Raw genomic sequence first — 15,784 nt, 5'->3', positions numbered from 1 at the left:
TGGAGGTTTTTATAAAAATGTTTGAAAATGGAAAAAAAAAGATGGGAGGAATTTTTTTTCCTTTATTTAAACATGGTTTCCGAAGCAGGACAGACATGACACAAACTAACGTTTTCCAATGATGTAAGAATGTGTAGAATAAAATATTACATTTAAACATTTCTGTCATCGAAGATTTGCATCATAGCCTGCGACATGCTTTCGGTCAGCACGGTGGGATGCTAGCAGTCACATTTTGAAAAATGTACGAGTGTGGTCAGTCATGCCTGCAGGTGTAATTACAGATGGAATCTCAAGACCTAAAAATAAGTTGTTATACCAGAGTATGTAGTTGTCACCTAATAAAAATCATTATGACACTGCACAGTCTGAGACAAACATTTTTAAAGTAGGCAATAGATTTCAAAACTAAATACATGAATAACCAAATCATTTTTTCATCATGATTTATTATCTAGCATAATTTACGGTTGTATCTGTCAATCCATTGAAAGGTAGCATGAGATCTATATCTTCCAAAAGCATGTAGAGGGGAGAAGTTTTCAACTTTAAGATCACGCGGTACCATGAGAGAAAATGACAGTTAGCATTTAGATATATGGACAGGCTAGTCTAACATTAGAACTTGGATCAAGTCAAAGTAAATCACAATCTTATAGTTATATACTGAAACGTTACTAGTGTTGTATCCCAGAAATGTTGTTAGTGTGCGCTCAGAGTACATGAAGAAGCTCGGAACATCTGCTTTTAGCATCACTTGCTCAGTACGGTTGCATTTCCTGTTCCCGGGTGAGCACTGATTGTTTAGGATGAGGCTCGTTTTGTTACTAATATTTATGAAATAAACACAAATTAATGTCAAGACCAACGTTCACTTTTTTTTTTTACATGTCTGAGCAAACACACGAAGCCCATGAGCCGCCCCCCTTTGACTACTGTGAGCAACATCAGACGTATACACTGGTCAAAACAGTGTCATTCATTGAAGCTCCAAGGCTCATTGAAAGATTCAGATTACAGCGTTTACATTGCCATCAGAACATTTTCAAGACTAATTTTTTTGCAAACTTACAATGGGTTGGTGTCTTAAACTTAATCAGACCTGTGTCCCCTATGATTGCTTGTAATGGAATATCACTTGATATCATACATTCTATCTTTCCATTTTGCTTTGTAGGTGGGGTTAAAATAGTCGTCGACTTTTTTTTTTTTTTTTTTTTTTAAATCTGCACTGTGATAGTAATTTTTAATATCTGGGAGAGCAAGGCCTTCCTTGTCTTTTGATAACTAGATAGTCTTACAACAAATTCTTGGTCTCTTGCTCAGTAAAATAGTCTAATTCTCAATGTTCCTTACTGGTATATTTTGGAACAGATAGAGTAATCTAGATAGTAAATTCATTTTTAGTCTCCACCCTCTGTCCTAATCCGAAAGAAAAGGAAGCAGATTCCACCCAGTAAAATCAGATTTTAATTTGAGATTAAGGGGTTGTCGTTCTGATATAATTGAAGTGTAATTTTAGCATTACACAATCTCATCCTGTACTTTGGCTTCAGATCAGATTTATATTTTTTCTTTTTTACAGAGGAAAAGAGGATCTCGTTCAGTTTCACCACTTTCAGTTATTCACTTACCCCGACATTCATTAATTTTTTTTTAACTTTCCCCATTATCAAGAGTAAATCATATCTAACTCTGATCTGTGTTGCTAACTAAAGCACTGGAGTGAGGTGTTTGTAATTGAGTGAACCCCTTTAATAGTGGAGGGTGATGTCAGGTAAACTCTGATGTAAATGTAGGCTGAGCAGCAACTCTGGATCGGTTTTAATGTGTGCGCAGTGGCGGTTAGGTGAGGTCGCTGCGGCTGAGACCCTCCTTTCCTCTGGCGTACGTCATCGCGCCTGCCATTGGATCGGGGGGGAGGTGCACCGACCCTCCGACCAAAGAGCCTTCCTCCTCCCGGATTCCCTCTCCTCTCTCCATCTCCTCGTTTGGGGACCAACCTCCATTCGTATTGGTCCATCGTCTCAGCATTCAAAAAGATTTGAGACCCAGCCAAAAAAAATTTTCAAAAAAACTTGTACAGGGTTCGCACGGGGCCCTAAAAGTTCCTAAAACACTAAATTTTTGAAGGTGCATTTCAGGGCTCCTAAAAGTCCTTAAAATCCACAAAAACCGGTCAAGCCCCTAAAAAGGCCTTAAATTAAAAAAAATCAAAGGGAGGACCTCTCCCGCCAAAATTCTCCCTAAAAAAATCTTATTTAAAAAAAAAAATAGCAATCCGTCTGGCGTCCAAATCAGCCGGAAATTGTCAACGGAAGCAGTGTTGACAACTAGTTGCCATCTTGTCTATTCCATTGTTTCCGTGAGTAGGCATTTCACTTTTTCATTACGACGTAGCATAGTTCTTTCATCGATCCAACTTGTATCACGGAAGTGCATTTTTCAAGAAGCTTGGGTTGAAAGTAAGGAGTTTGGGAGCTGGCTTCGTCGAGATCCAAAAGATCGGCACGTGTTTTACTGGCATCTGTGCAAGCAGAGTTAGCAGCTTGAAACGATGGGTGTCAAAGCGCTGGAGTCGCACCGGGAAAAACAGGAGACGCTGATTTGGCGAAGACTCTCTCACTTCTGTTGGTATGAATCTGTTTCTAAAATATCAAGATAATGAAGCATCAACTTCAGGCAGTCGTACTAGCAGTGCATGCACACCGGGGATCGCAAAAACATGCTTACTTTCATAACCGGTTTTAACCGAACAGCTGTAGCAAAAAAATCGGTACCATAGTGGTGTTTACATAATTCACCTGCGGGACCTCGAGTTGGGGTGCGGCGTTCTGCACGGACTGTTTTTGTTGTTGCTCTTCCAGAGTGACGAGTTCAGAGTTCCCCCCCGTTATGCGAGTAGTGTTTTGATGTCTGCCAATAAAACAAGTTTACTCCCATACTTTGGAGCGTTTCCTCAATGCCATGTTTGTTTCTTTGATTTTAACTGAATGTTCTTTTGAGTCCAACTTTACTCTAACAGCGAAACTTGAAAAAAGTGGACATGATGTTGAAAAAGAGAGTGCAATGTGGAGTACCGGAAGAAATTTTAACCGGTTTCGGTTTAAAAAAAAGAACGAAAACCGGTTATTTTTCACCGGTTGCGATCCCTATTGCGCACCAACAGTTGTCCAGCCAGAGGTCAGGCTTTATGAACGTAGTTCAATACACAAAGACGGACTCGTTAAAGGCAGAGATCGTGTGGACTTTAAAAGTGATCTGCAGCCATTACAGTTACAAATCTTATGAAAATAATTCGAAAGGGTTTGCAGTCATGTTCCCAGACAGTGACATTGCTAAAAAGTACCACTGTGGGGAAAGGAAGACTTTGTACCTAGCTACGCTGCCCACTTTTCATCTCTACTTCCTGAAAGCCAAAAAAGCCAGAATAGAGACTGACATATCAACGCTTCTTAGAGAAGGCTGACAGGCTGTGTGAGGAGGCAGAAGAAAAGAGGAATCTGAGGCTTATCACCGAGGCCAATGCACTCGGGCAGAGCAAAGGACAAGAGAGCCTCTTTGGCACCTCTGCAGCAGCAAATAGAGGAGGCACTGGGTAGGCTCAAGGAGCTTGAGTAGGGGTGCTGAATCAGACATCAGTAGAAGACATTTGTGTATATAGTTGCAATTGTAGTTAGAATCTGTTTTTCTGTATACTGTTATGTGAAGACGTTGACAATGGTCATATCAATGAGAACTACCACAAGGGTGACAGGTGATCACTGTCACAGGTACTGAGGTACTGGAACATTTGATGAACCAAGAACGGTTGATGGCACCATTGGGTGAGTCTTTTTTTGCTTACTCTTGTTTTCCCACAATGGCCCTAAATTTTTCTGTGTCGCCCCTAGAAAGCCCTTAAATTTTTTTTGGTCGGACTGAGTATGAACCCTGTTTATCCGATTGGTCTAAGGGTGGTGGTGGTGACTTCATTGGCGTGTGCGAATTTGCACCGAGCGGTATGGCGGGCGTCTTTTGGATGGCCTCTTGGTATCGTGAGGAGTCTCCTTAGATTTGTTTTAAGGTCAGTTCCAAAACAGCTCCAAAAATATGAAGCTCTCAAGTGTATGCGTTTGCTGACGAGTAGTCACTCGACGTGCTCCACATGTCACACATTTTGAGTGTCATGCAGGATCTCTCCCAGGCTGTGGAAAATGGTTCCTCAGTGTGAGATGAGGAAATGAAGTTTGGCTTTTTGTCTGACTTAAGTGGACCAATGTGCAATCTGGTCTGTTTTTTGGATCCTAACACAATTACAAATGACAGTATTTTACAATTCTGAGATTCAAAAGTTACTTATTCATTTAATATTATCCCCCTCGGTAAGGTTTGACGCTGACCAAGCAGTAGATGGCAGCGTAAAGCAAAGTCGAGCCGCATACTTTCAAATGAGCAAATGCATTACTTCATCAGACTTCTAAAAGTTAAATTATAGCTATATGCTGTTCATAACTTTCATGTACAGAGTTTCTGAAGAGTTGGAGGTTTTGATTTTGTGAGCCATAGTGACATTTCAGTGTTTTGCAAATTTTGTGGCTTCAGGCTGTAGTCTAAGTGTGTTCCTGTTAGCATTACAATTGGCTCCTCCAAATCACTTGACTCGGGCTTCAGCAAACAGACTGAAATTCACTTATGTAGCTATCTTTTTTTTGGTTGAGTGTTGGTTTTCTTGCTTGGCTTTATGTGAATAATTTGTTCAACTTTTCATGTCGCCTAATAATTGAAGTTTTAACTCGACCAGAAGAAAAGAACTGGGCAATGTAGGGTTGGGTGGCCAGGAGGTTCAATCTGGGCTGAGACTTTTTTTTTTTTTTTTTTTTTTGTCTTCCCTCTTTTCCAAACCTCTAACATGGGCATTGGCAACCTGCAGCTCTTTAGTGCTCCCCTACTGGCTCCCTGGAGCTTTTTCAAAAATGTTTGAAAAATATTGTTTTTCATTTTATTATGGTTCTGTAGGTGGACAAATGTTTTCCAATTCTGTAAGAATGTGTAGAATAAATTAAATTTCAACATTTCTGTCAAGGAAGATTTGCATCATAGCCTGCGACATGTTTTGAACAGGGCGGGATGCTAGGCAGGTGCCGGTTGTAAACAAACCGGTGGCTGTGTGATGGGCCATGGATCCCAAGGGAGAAAAATTACTAAGAACAGAGGAGTCAATGTTTCTTGGAACGAATCATTGGCATTCATTGACAATGCAGAAGAATTGCCTGAATGTTTGCTTTGTAGCGAGAAGTTGTCAAATAACAGTAATGTAGAAAGGCATTTGCAGGGAAGGCATGTTAAATTTGCAGCAGAGTACCCAGTTAGGAAAGAGTGGAAAAAGTGCAATTGCATTACAAATGGAAAAATGAGAGTGCAAAAAATTTAAGTGAATTGCATTTCCAAACGCCACGGATGCTGCAAGTTTTTGTTGAAACCTGAGAGGAGCTAAAGCGTGGGAAACCGTTCAGATGGCTGGAGCTGACCAGTGATGTCTCAAACAGGTAAGAACACAATCCTGTCATAAGCATGTAATCAGTGACAGTTTATTTTTTCTTTTTTCTTCAATAAATGCAGGCTGCATCTTATTGCACTGTTTAGTGCCCAGATAATGGGCGCTTTATGCATGTTCCCCCATCCTAAAAATAATGACAATCTCATTTCCTTTATTTCAGCAAAGCAATGAAACATAATGAACTTAAACTTGAGGTGCCATCATACGACAGTCACGGAGTGCATCGTTCTCTACAGAATGAAAGTAAACGAATGCTCATTGTTTGGAGCAAACTTAATCATTTTGATAGTAGGCTAATCTAGATACTACAGTAAGTTTCCTTCATTATTAAAACATTTTTTGCAGCTCAAGATGTTTTCAGTATGGCTTTCAACATTTTGGGTTGCCGACCCCTGCTCTAACAAATGGTGCCGCGACCCAGATTCTGAAGTACATCAGTGGTGAGACGAGCTGAGACATAGAACTGCACTGGAATAAAGGTAAGCAGAAAGTTTCTCTAGATTTATGCGGGATAGTCCCTACTCACTCTGTGTGATGTTGAAATTTGAAGTGGTACGAAATAAATTACAGGTCAAGGTATGTTTTTAAGAATTTAAAATGTCAGTTTATCTGAATCTGTGTGGAAAAACACCTTGTTGCCTCTGGCTCAAGTCCCGGATGAGCTCTAAAAGGGTTGAAGCGAAATAGTCTCAAACAAAACCTATGGGAAGTTGGATTTGATGTGCTGAGACAATTAAGCCAGCTAATGTAAGAAAAATGTATGGCAAATAAAACTGCTGTTAACCCTAACCCTTCGAGCCAGATCTCAAGATACCTGAGGTTTCCAGGGGCAGAGTCGACGTCCAGGCAAAGACCGTGGCCACGGCACTTGAGACCCTTTCCGGGACTGGGCCTCGACTTTGCGCCTGGAGGCTGAGGGTTGACGAGAAGCCGAAGCAAGTGAAGACATCTCTGAGTAGGAAACTCCCACACTCATGAGGAATGAGTGAATGCGCGTCTGGGTGACTGCGGCAGAACCAAACCTCGAGAATACTAGTCACTATCGAGTAGACTAGTCTATAAAACTGAGAAAAGGGCAAGGTGTGTCCTGTACGTGAGCTCCGTGAAACGTGTGTATGTGTGAGTGGAGGTTTGCTACCTCATTTGAACAGGAAATTGAGTGACAACTGTTTGAGGATGCAGAGGTAAGAATTCTCCGCCACTTGTGGTAGAAGCTTGAGAATTACCTCAAACGGAACGTAATTGTCACCCTGTTCAGGGGGAAGTCAGTATAGTCACCCTCGGTAAACCACTGACTCCAACAGGGGAAAAACAAATTGCAAAATAGTTGAAACACATCTGGGGGAAAAAAAGTGTAAGGACTAGAAGTTTGTAGAAAGCACATGTCCTACTAAAACAAAACATCTAAATTTGTGGATAACACAATATGACTTTGCTGGCCAGCTCAACATACACACACTATATATATATATATATATATATATATATATATATATATATATATATATATATATATATATATATATATATATATAGAGTTAACCTGCAGGATAAAATAAGAGAAATACACACACACAAAAGAAAAAAACCAACAACAAAAAAAAAGCTGGACTCAAGATGTGAAAACAGCCATAAAAGGCATCACATCTCATAAAGTTGATGGAACGTAATTCGCCCAGGGAACGGAAGACTTGAGAAAATCTTACCACTTAAATGATGTGGAAGTACAACAAATTTGGATGACAGCAAAGTACTTTCTCACAGCAGCAGGGAGTTCAAGGGTTGTTGCACACTTCTAGATTAAAAAAAAAAAAAAAAATTTTTCTGCCATTGGAAGAGCAAAATAATAAAACGAACCATTTGAAGAATATAGAATTGGAATAAATCTGTTTTAAAGCAAATAGTGGCATTCCTGAAGATCACACTCCAGGGAGTGTGTATCAAAGGCAATTAAAAATGCTCATGTGAATTCAAATAATCCTATAAAACAATGGATTGCAAAAACATTGGGTTAACAAACTGGCAACCTGTAACAATACGTTAACCAAGCACTACATGGAGAGAGTGCTACAAAATAAAGAAAATTGACACCTCTCTGACAGAGAAAGGAGAAATTTATGGAGCCTTATGCGAAACATTTAATTGTGGCCGCAGATGAGGAAGAGAGCAGCCATCTCCCCATCAAAAATGTCACAACTAATGCTCCCAAAATGCAACTTTAATTTGTCCCATACGTTTTTTTGGGAAGAGATGGCTTGCTGAAACTAGGACTGCGCTTAATTCCCTCTCTGACAGGATAAATATAAGTAAAAAAAAAATTACTGGGAGGACAGTTAGATATCTTAAAAAGTAGGAATCCAGCAATCTATTATTACACCTTACATATTCTAAACAAACCTCCTGCAAGAACAGGAGATTTCAAACAGCTCAAGACGTGATTGAACCACAAAATGACGTAGGAAGTGACTCATTGCATGTGACAATGTAGTATAAGAAACTTATAACAACCCACACCAGACAAAATCATGATTATCTGTACTCAGATGGTATATCAGTCGTGGTGACAGAAACAAGACTGACTGACAAACTAAATGCACTACACAAGGAATGGACACCACCACACATGTCATTACAACAGGAGTGGGAGAGTTTGGGACAATTTGTTTTGGTAGTACGAAATGTTCCTGATTGGACAGAAAAAGAACCAGATTTGGATTGGGATGACTGAACTGTACAGACAATATATTATTGGATAGTCTTAAACAATCTGAGACCAGAGGCTGCTGTATTCACGATGGTATCACAATCTACACAGACAATACTGGAAAAATAGAGGAATAGCGACAACTACAGGGGACACAGTGACATATGCAGAGACTACAAAATTTGGTCATAGCAGTTCAATTACCAAAAGAAATAGCCATATGTAAATGTGCAGTACACACATCAAATACAGACAAAGAATCATTAGGAAATGGATTTACAGATAAAACGGCAAAAGCAGCAGCAAAACCTTTATGGGATTAGCTGACATGTAACAAATGAAGACATACTTTGAGAAATGAAACAACAAAGCTTACCGGCAGAACTAAAAATGTGGAAAACATAAGGTACTACGTTACAAAATGGGAATTATGTCAGCACAGATACAAAAACATTTTTTTTTAAGTGGGCGGCAATCTTTAGCCATGGGAAGTATCAGGTCTCAACAGGGGGAATGGTAGCCCTGGTACAAAGGCATTAAATGATCCATGGATTTAACTTGTAGGCAAAACTTTTTTTGTAGGGCTTGTTTGATCTGCGTCCAACATAATCCACAAGGGAATGTGTATACAAAATGTTCTCAAGCTACACATCCGTTCATCCCTCCATCCATTTTCTTAGCCGCTTATCCTCACAAGGGTCGCGCGGAGGGCTGGAGCCTATCACAGATGTCAACGGGCAGGAGGCAAGGTACACCCTGACCCGGTTGCCAGCCAATTGCAGGTCACATGGAGACAAACAGCCACACTCACAATCACACGTAGAGGCAATTTGGACACAATGATAGATTTAGTTTAACGCTACATACATTACAAGCATGTAAGGGTCTCATTCCATTCAAAACACTGTTTGGGAGACCATCCAAATTACCAATAATTTCCACACAATGAGAGATGGACGAATGATGAAGAAAAAAAACACAACCCTAACCCTTTCAGGAGTTAAGAACCCCAAACAGCTTAAAAATGTGCGAAAAGGTGTACTTGAATTAATTTGTTGATTGTAGGAAAGTTATTCCTTTTGAAACCATTAACACACACAAAACTAATTTGTTTTATTGGCCACTTGTAAGATAGCCGTTCTCATTCCCACTGCCAAGGTCACTGTAGTCCGGTTACACATGGGAGTGAGACTGCTGTCATAATGGTGACTAAACGGTGAAATTTTGCTGTTGGATGAAAACTCTATCAGTTATTTTCATTTTTCTGTTCGAGTTGTACCTGCGGGAACCACTCAAGGTCCCACCCCCAAAAAATAAAATGAAAACAAAACAAATTGGATAACTACATACAAAAAACGTGTCCAAAAGATTGTGGTGTTTGCACAGATCTAGAGATCATACCAATGCTATTAACTGATAACGAAGGCAAAAAAAATAAAAGTTGGGTGTGGCTGTGTATCCGTTAACTTCTCTTGAAAAACAAACTTTTCTAATGGTGTGTCACTAGGAAATTTCACATGCATCAATTTGATAGGACTAGAAACAAATTGGGAATTTTATCAGCATTGTGTAAAGCCATTTTTGTTCCATTGTCATGGTGCGGCAGTAACTCCCCCCCCCTCACCGTATGTCTTTCCTGATGCAACCCTTCTGCATTTATTCGGAGAGAGAGCTGGAGCCAATCCCAGCTAACTTCGGGCAGCGGCAGACTACACCCCGAACTTGTCGCCAGCCAGTCGCAGTGCAGATGTCAAAACCATCCCTGAGCTGGAATCGATCTCACGCTGCCTTCACACGAAATATCCCTCTGAGGGAAACCCGAACTACAACGTGGCCCTCGAGAAATGAGTTCGACATCCCTGCACTACACCCAAAAAAAATGTAACAAGTTACTGTGCTTTAATAACCTTATTACTGCCATTTGTTTTTTCATGCTATGTTTGTTTATGAATTAACATCTACTGTACATGCAGTTTTACCCGAACACTGGCATAGACCGAGCAAGAGCTGAATGACATGGACAAAATAGAAACACGTGGATACACCTTACACACTGTAAAAGGTCATCTCAGCTGAGTCAACCAAGGGGAAAGGTGAGCAAAGACCAGCATACGGTGGGTGCAGATTTATAGTATCAGAAAATACCTGAAGGCTGGTGAAGATTTAAGACACTTGACTCATTTAGGGGTGACTTGGTCGACATGACTTCAAAATGGCTAAATATGATAGCTTGTTGGACTGCAACAGTGACAGCCGTAATATTTTTGTTCATATGCTACTTTTGGATACCTGTAAAGCTGACAAATACATAACCATTAATTATACTCAGTCAACTATGCCTACCACACAAGATAAAGAGGCGCAACCTCATTTCAAATAACATTTGTAAACAACTATGGGGGGGTTCACCGAGGCATGAGAGGACGACATGTGTGCCTCCCAGTGAATCAGTTTAGCACTCATTCAATTCCTTGGCAGATTCTAATTGCTGGGGATTCCATCTTTAGGCTTATGCTAAATGAAACCTCCACTTTCTTCTCACCATTTGCCAATTTAATGCTACCTTAGACCCGAATACCATACAAAAGAGTACGTATACTATGGAGGGAGTATTTTAACTGAAAAACCTATGGAACTTTTTTTCACTCATGATGATCTTTTTTACAAATAGGAAAAACTGGTTATTAATGTAGAATGCAGCTAACAAGGTAAACTATAGTTACATCACATGCATGGGACCTGGGCCACTAATGTGTCATTCCAACAGAAATCCCAACGTAATGTACCCTGGAGGTAATGACTAAAACAACTCCTAACACCACTTGTCAGAAAGGGAAAAGTGTTAATCCAACAACTAAGGCAGTAAATGATAAACTGATATCTAATGTTGCATTGTCTGATTTCTCCTGTTAGCTTTACAGGGACAGATTTTAAGGTGGGAAGTCTCAACAAAGCATGGTGTCATGATATCCATCTACAAACTGCCGCACTGCTCCCATGCAGCTCTTTGTTGTGGTGGTTTGTTGGTCAAAGGTTGTATGACATACTGATAAATGCAGCAGGAACGTGTACACTGGTATCACTGCTCTTATCCGTGACTGTGTTTCCATCCAAAGCAGAGGATACACAATTGGCCGCATCCGTCTTTGGACCTCCCCTTGGGTTCTCCCGAAGGCGAAGGTCCTCTTGGGAAGATGGAGATTTGACATACATTGATGCAAATGGCAAATTGAATGCTTTCCCGCCAGGACTTGGGGGCATTACCCCTGCGTCCCGTGGGGAAGGAGGGTGCATGGTACATCCACCCGAAACTATGGTTCTAATCACTGGGGCATATGCGGTGGTGACCCACGCCTATTGCTGACCACAGACCAAACCCTGCTATCCAGGTTTGTGCCACTTTTTTTTAATTTTTTTTAATTTGAGCAAAAATATTAAAGTGTAAATATATACTTTTTACAATATTTGTTTGCTAGTCATTTATTAATAGCTATGAAATAAAAATGTAATTTTATTTACAAAAAGAAATATCCTCCAAAAATAGAAAAATTAAAAAGCGAGATTGCATTGAATCTGGAGAAAGCGCAAAAATAAATTTAAATGGATTGCATTGTTAAACTTCACTGCTGCAAGTTTTGTTGAAACCAGAGAGGAGCTAAAGTGTTCATAGATGGATGCAGTGATGTCTCAAACTAAGAATACAATCCTTTCATAGGCATATATTCAGTAACAAAGTACAATGGCTGTTTTCAAAAGGCTGCGGTTTTATTCTTAGATACAGGTTGTTTTATTGTATTCTGTTTAGTGCTCAGTTAATGGGCACGTTATGCTTTTTTTTTTTTTTTTTTTTTTTTTTTTTTTTTTTTTCCCCGAATCCCCAATAAAATGACAAACTTGAATTTCTTTTTTGCATTGGTTTAATTTCATCAAAGCAAAACAATTCATACTGTTATAAAGTTAAACTTGAGGCGGCATCGTACAGCAGCAGTCACGTGGTGCGTCGTTCTCTTCAGAATGCACTGTACGGGAAAAAACATTTAATCATGAATGCTCATGTATTTGTAGACAACTCCAAGCCGTTTTGACAGTAGGCTAATTTAGATACATCGAGCACCTGTTGCCTTCATTGTCAGGTTTATGTAAGATTGTGTATTTATTTTTTTTGTGGCTACAGACGTTTTTGGAACCAATATGGCTTGTTCAACGTTTTGGGTTGCCGACCTTTGCTCTCACAAATGGTGCTGTGACGTGCATTCTGAAGAGGTACATCAGTGGTGAGACGAGCTGAGACATAAAAGAACTCCAACATGATTAAAGGTAAGCGGAAAGCATCTCTAAATTTATGCTAAACTTATCCTCGTTCGCTCCTTATGTTTTAAAAAAAAAAGTGTTACAAAATAAAGTAAAGGTATGGTTTTAAGAATTGACCCCTCCGTAGAAATTGCGTCATCTGTGTCACTGACCAATCAGAGGCCAGAGATCTGCATAAACCACACCCCTTTTTTTTGCTTCCGCTGTTCCCTCAGACAACGTTGCATGGCCCAGTATAGCTTTTGTTAGCATTTTATCGCGTATTTGGGTTCTTTAACAAGGTTTAGGGGGTGTCGTCACGGACTTTGTATTAGTGACGACAGGTATCCTGAAAGGCTAGTTGGTAGAGTTCAATTCGTACCCTTTCCAAAACCAAAGACCCAGTACGTGGAAGACCGCATCATCAACTGAGTCCATCTATCAACCGGAACAGAAGACTGAGTACGAAAAATGTCTTCGATGGATCAAACTTTGTGGAAGATCGTATGATCAACTGAATCCAACTAAAATCAACCAGAACAGATATGTTTGCACGAAGGTAAACCCTATATTTGATTTTCAATAAATGTCTCATATAAATTAGCAGTTCTTCGCTTGCATAACATAGCTACGTGTGAATGATTGACACACTTGATCTGTATTGAGCGATATTTTGCGATCTGACTGCACAAATGTCTCTGTTCGGCGGCTACCGAGCTAAGCTAAACCGGACTAGCGAGTCCTAAAAGCCTTTGACGTGCACAGACACCAAGACTGAAGTAAGGATGTTTGAGGACACTAAAGTAGTGATTGTCGTACTCGGTCGGGACTTATGTAGGTTCGGCACTAATTCAAGAAGAATTATTGAGGGGAGCGTGTGACGTTACACAAGGAAAACGAGAGAAACAACTCTTAAATCAAGCCTCGCCTTTTCCTTCATACGGGGGTTCACAAACTGCTATAAAGATACACATACAGATTCTGCACACAAGTGTGATATGTAACACGAAAATAGGAAACTGTCAATGACGAATTCGTCTTTGGGTTATAATATATTATGTGGCTTCTCGGTCTTCCTCTGACTCCGGAAAGATCTCGCGCTAATATCAAAGGTTTCTCCGTCGATATGCATGTAAATACCATTGAAATACTTGAAGCCCTGCTGTCTGCTTTTCAACAATATTTCACTATTTGCAAAGAATGCGAGAGAAATCACATGGTAAATCGGACAATTTAACCCTAACCCTTTTATTGTTTGTCTCAGGTTAGAACACGTGGGGTGACGTAACTTCAGGAGGCGTGGTTAAGTGCCCTGTACGGAGGGGTCAATTGAAAAGTCAGTTCGTCTGTGTGGGGGGGAAACACAAATGAAAGTTATTGGAAGTTGGATTTGATGTGCTGAGAGACAAGGCAGCTCATGTAACACATTTGCGGCGAATTGAGGGATTTAAGCAAATAAAACTGCTGTTATTCCCTGGAGTCTGACAATATAATTCTTAAAATTGAGACAAAAAAAGTCAATAGTTATCCAACATAAGTGTTCACATGGATTTTAAGTGGACTGGGTTTGAGAAAAGCACTTTAGAAAACTGATCGGTTTATCTGAACAACAAAAATGATTGGAAGCAACAAAATTAGCTACTTTAGTTGGTAAGGGAAAACATGCAAAATCGATTCCATAAAATATGGATCCAAACATGGACAAGGTGAAACTTGCATCTTTTGAAAAAAGTTGAAACATTTGTCCCACAAGTCCTGTTCGGGAAGTTGCGAATGGTGGGGGACGGGCCCTTCTCCGCCACTCGGAACAAAGGTCCACGAACCCTTTTGATGGACTTTTGTGGAAAATCACAAACCAGAGGGGTGCCCCAACCCTCCCTCGTACGATCTTGGTACTTGCCCTGTTCAGTTAATTATTGAATCAGATTACAAATAAAATACAGGCAAATCATCTGACTGTATTACATAAGTGTCTTTGGGACTTGCGATTATGAATTAGTGTGCCACTGTCATTTTTACCATTCTTGTCTGAATTGACCCCTCCGTACAGGGCACTTAACCGCGCTTCCTGGAGTGATTTCACCCCACGTGCGCTGACGTAAGACAATTCGTAAAAATGGCAAATACAATACATTCTTAACAGAGAGACTCCATGCTTCTGATTTCATTCAAATCAACGATATAGATTCTAAATGCAATACATTCTTAACTGAGAGACGCCATGCTTCTGACTTCATTCAATCATTCACATGTAGCAATATTATGCTAGCGAAGGACACCTCATTCATTTATACCAGAAGTGTATTAAAAATCAAATACAGCGCATATCTTCGTGCAAACAGTCTGGTTAAGCTTTGGCTGCAAGTCGGCCAGAAAGCAACACATTTGTGCAGTCCGATCATCGCTAAATATCACTCAAAGAATAAGTGCGTCAATCGATCACACGTAGCGGTGTTATGCTAGCGAAGAACGTCTCATTCATTTATACGAGACATGTATTAAAAATCAAATATAGGGCATATCTTCGTGCAAACAGTCTGGTTAAGCTTCGGCCGCGAGCTGGCAAGAAAGCGACACGTTTGTGCAGTCCGATCATCGCTAAATATCGCTCAACAAAGAATAAGTGTCAATCGTTCACACGCAGCAGTGTTATGCTAGCGAAGAACTTCGAATTAAGTTATACGAGACATGTATTGAAAATCAAATATAGGGCATACCTTCGTGCAAACATATCTATTCCGGTTGATATCAGATGGATTTAGTTGATGATGCGGTTTTCCACAAAGTTTTGATCCATCGAAGGCATTTTTCGTACTGGGTGTTCGGTTTTGGATAGGGTACGAATCGAACTCCACCAACTAGCCTTTCAGGATACCTGTCGTCACTACTACAGAGTCCGTGACTACACCTCTTAACCATATTTTTTTAAATCACCCAAATACGCGATAAAGCGCTAACAAAACCTATATTGGACCATGCAATGTTGTCTGAGAAAATGGCGGGACCAAAAACGGGCTTTGGTTTATGCAGATCTCTGGCCTCTGATTGGTCAGTGATGCGGTTTGCGCAATATCCACGGAGGGGTCAATTGGTTAAATGCAACAAGAGAAAAGTGAAGGTTAGTTAACTCTGTTCAAAATTGTGTATAGTGTAAACGACGACGTTCCAAATGGGAATTTGTCCACTTAAACACAAATCTCCCTTAACCCGACTTGGAATGGTGGGGGGTCGACGACTACTGCCCAAGATGA

At 40.2% G+C, this 15,784-nt stretch overlaps 1 long non-coding RNA gene across 2 annotated transcripts; it reads left to right on the top strand.

Annotated features, from left to right (window-relative positions):
* Nucleotides 1-3,983: 3,983 nt before the first annotated feature.
* Nucleotides 3,984-15,780, top strand: LOC133493470 (uncharacterized). 2 transcript variants are annotated; one of them, XR_009792993.1, is made up of 9 exons: nucleotides 3,984-5,528; nucleotides 5,700-5,782; nucleotides 5,885-6,018; nucleotides 9,910-10,124; nucleotides 10,217-10,336; nucleotides 11,157-11,276; nucleotides 11,363-11,632; nucleotides 12,418-12,560; nucleotides 15,683-15,780. It is a non-coding gene; the product is annotated as an uncharacterized LOC133493470 (long non-coding RNA). The 2 variants fall into 2 exon arrangements; XR_009792994.1 differs by having other exon boundaries at nucleotides 11,360-11,632.
* The last annotated feature ends 4 nt before the right edge of the window (nucleotides 15,781-15,784 follow it).

This window comes from Syngnathoides biaculeatus, chromosome 20, assembly GCF_019802595.1.
Source record: "Syngnathoides biaculeatus isolate LvHL_M chromosome 20, ASM1980259v1, whole genome shotgun sequence".
NCBI lineage: Eukaryota > Metazoa > Chordata > Actinopteri > Syngnathiformes > Syngnathidae > Syngnathoides > Syngnathoides biaculeatus.
Note: the sequence above shows the minus strand (reverse complement) of the source record. Positions and strands in the feature narration are given on the sequence as shown.